Here is a 3,607-nt window from a genome sequence, read left to right as displayed (position 1 = left end):
AAATTCTTGGTGTTTAGGGTTTAAGGTTTAGGGTTTAGGGTTTAGGTATTATAACACTTCAATAATTTATTTTAATAAACACTTAAAAAAATGTTATAAAACACTTTTTAAAATGTTATAAAATGTTGAGGGCTTAAAGTTTAAAATGTTATAAAATGCTTAGGGTTTAGAGTTTAAGGTTTAGGGTTAATAAAAATTTAGTAAATCCTTTTAGTAAACACTTAGAAAAAACTTACAAAACACTTACTAAAAAGTTATAAAATTCTTAGGGTTTAGGTTTGAGGGACACTTCCATAAATTCTTTTAATAAACACTTTTTAAAAAGTTACAAAACTCTTGTTAAAATTTAATAAAATTCTTAGGTTGTAGGTTATATGGTTTAAGGTTTATAAAACTTTAGTAAGTTCTTTAATAAACACTTAAAAAAGTTACGAAACACTTATTAAAATGTTGTAAAATGTTTAGGGTTTAGAGTTTTAAAATGTTACAAAACGCTTAAAAAAAGTTACAAACTCTTGTTAAAATGTTATAAAATACTTAGGGTTTAGGGTTTGGAGTTTAAAAAGTTATAAAGTGCTTATGGTTTAGGGTTTAGGGTTTACGTTGGGGGTGTGGGTATTAGGGTTTAGGATTTATGGTTTATAATTCTTTAATACATTCTTTTAATAAACACTTATAAAAAACTTAAAAACTATTTTTATGATTTATAGTTTTATGGTGTTTTTAGGCTTTAGGGTTTTCTTAGGGTTTAGGGTTTTTTGTGGTTTATGGTTTTTTTTTCTATTTTAGGGTTTAGGGTTTGGTGTTTAAGGTCAAGGGTTTAGGGATTAGGGGTTTAGGGTGTATAGCAATTTAGTAAATGGTTTTAGTAAACACTTAAATAAAAGTTACAAAACACTTTTTAAAATGTTATAGAATCCTTAGGTTTTAGGGTTTGGGGTTTAGGGCTTAGAGATTAGGTTTTGGAGTTTAGGGTTTAGGGTTTATAAGACCTTAGTAAATGATTTTAGGGTTTATCCTTTAGGCTTTAAGCATTGGGATATAGGATTTGGGGTTTGGTTTTTAGGGTTTAGGTTTTATAACACTTTAGTAAATTCTTTTAATAAACACTTAAATAAAAGTTACAGAATGCGCTCTAAAATGTTATAAAATTCTTAGTGTTTAGGGTTTACCATTTGGGGTTTACGGTTTGGGATTTAGGGTTTTGGGTTTAGGGTTTAGGTTTTAGGGTTTATGGTTTAGGGTTTATGGTTTAGGATTTATAACACTAAAGTTACAAAACTCTTTTTAAAATATTATAAAGAAAATTAGTGTTTAGGGTTTAGGGTTTAGGGTTTAGGATTTATAACACTTTAGTAAACTCTTTTTATAAACACTTGAATAAAAGTTTAAAATTCTTTTTAAAATGTTTTAAAATGATTAGGTTTTAGTTTTTAGGGTTTGGGGGTTTAGGGTTTAGGGTTTCAAGTTTATGTTTTAAGGTTTATAACACTTTAGTAAATTATTTTAATAAACACTTAAATAAAAGTTACAAAACACTTTTTAAAATGTATAGAATTCTTAGGGTTTAGGTTTTCGGGTTTGTAACACTTTAGTAAATTTTTTTAATAAACACCTAAATAAAATTTAGAAAACAATTTTTAAAATGTTATAAAATACATATGGTTTAGGTTTTAGGGTTTCAGGTGTAGTGTTTGGGGCTTAGGGTTTAGGTTTTATAACACTTTACTACATTATTTTAATAAACACTTAAATAAAAGCTACAAAATGATTTTTAAAATGTTATAAAATGATTAAGGTTTAGGGTATAGGATATACGATTTGGGGTTTACGGTTCAGGGCTTAGGTTTTAGGGTTTATAACAATTTGGAAAATTATTTTAATAAAAAGTTAAATAAAATTTACAAAACACTTTTCAAAATGCTATAAGAACTTAGGGTTTAGGGTTTTGGGTTTTGGGTTTAAGTTTTAGGGTTTATAATTTAGGGTTTACAACACTTTAGGAAATTCTTTTAATAAACACTTAAATGAAAGTTACAAAGTGCTTTTTAAAATTCTATTAAATGATTAGTATTTAGGGTTTGTGGTTTGTGGTTTGGGGTTTAGGGTTTAGGATTCATGTTTTAGGATTTAGTGTTTATAAGGATTTAGTAAATTCTTTTAATAAAAAATCAAATAAAAGTTAAAAAACTATTTTTAAACTTTCTTCAACAACTCTTTCCCCTTCTTATAGCCTACAAAAACCACTTCCCTCCATTTCTCCATCTCTATTCACGAGCACTCCTCTTAGAATATGGATGAGGTACAACATTGAGCTAAAATACCGCAATATAAGATCCAATCAAAGCAATAGGTAAAAGGGAGGTTGACTCCTCGACCTCATGCCCATAGTTACCATCGACCTTCACCACGAAAACTAATATATAATCTAGCATCCTACACCTCTATTTAATGCCAACCGAGTGGCTACATGTGTCTTCTTGCCGAAGACCAACCATAGAGTTTCCATTTAATATTCATCACGTGGGAAGGGTGGCAGGCTCATCCCTCCTCATTGCCCTCTTTGATATTGTGCATGACCCCATCACAGAATATCTAAATTTAATTAATTCAACTAGTCAATTAGGACTCCTAGATGAATAGTTTACACTATTGCAACCATAAAAGTTCTATATTTGGATTTACTAGGTATCTTTGGTCATTTTTGTTGAGGAGGCACTAAGTGTCAATTTCCCTCCATGTCTGTGAGCAAATGCCTATATATATTATCAAACTTTGCTTCCATTAAACTAACAAGCTCTTCCATTTCCAAGTGCTTCACTTCTAAGGAACACATATTATTTTTTGTTGCCTTCCTGATTTTTTTCAAATAACAAATTTGGACCACCATCTCTACTTTGTGCCTTGTGGTGGCTTGTCTATTCCTTTTCTTCCATTTGTAGGTTCTTCTCCCACAGTTAATGCTAGTCACACCAATGTAAGGTCCCTATTGTCACCTCTCATTAGTTTTTTGCAAGTCTCTTATCATTTTATCGCCTGCATATGCTATATAATCTCTACACACTTGCACATTACACAATGTTGGTTTCCACATCTATCCATGGAAATCTCTTGATGCAAGTTCACTTTCACATTTGATCATATTCAAACCTCTCTTTGATGTCTAGGTTCACTCAAACTTGAACCAATGTGAAGGTATACAAACTTGAAAGAGAAAGGAAAGGGACAACAAAGGAAAAAATAAGAATCCAATGTTTCTTTCACTAAATTGTAATATAATTACATTTATGCATCCTAAATTATCTTTCATCATTTCAAAGAAAAAATATCATGAAATCTACACACCCTTTACATTGACGATTTTCATCAATACTATGTCACAGAAGCTCAAAATAGGCAAACATTAAATTACCCACAACATTATTCCTTGTTAGTGATTCCCCATATGTTAGTTTTATTTAAAAATGTATCATGTTCTTCTTCTCTTTTAGTCACTTAATTATTTTACATTTTTCCACAACTGTAACTAAAACCATGTTTTTTCTTGCTTCTTGAAGGGTTCTATCTAGTAGCAAAACATTAAAGGACGGAAATTTATTTTAAAGCT

Source organism: Pinus tabuliformis, chromosome 8 (assembly GCF_031772625.1).
Source record: "Pinus tabuliformis cultivar Carrire ecotype Pingquan chromosome 8, CPIR1, whole genome shotgun sequence".
NCBI classification, from domain to species: domain Eukaryota; kingdom Viridiplantae; phylum Streptophyta; class Pinopsida; order Pinales; family Pinaceae; genus Pinus; species Pinus tabuliformis.
Note: the sequence above shows the minus strand (reverse complement) of the source record.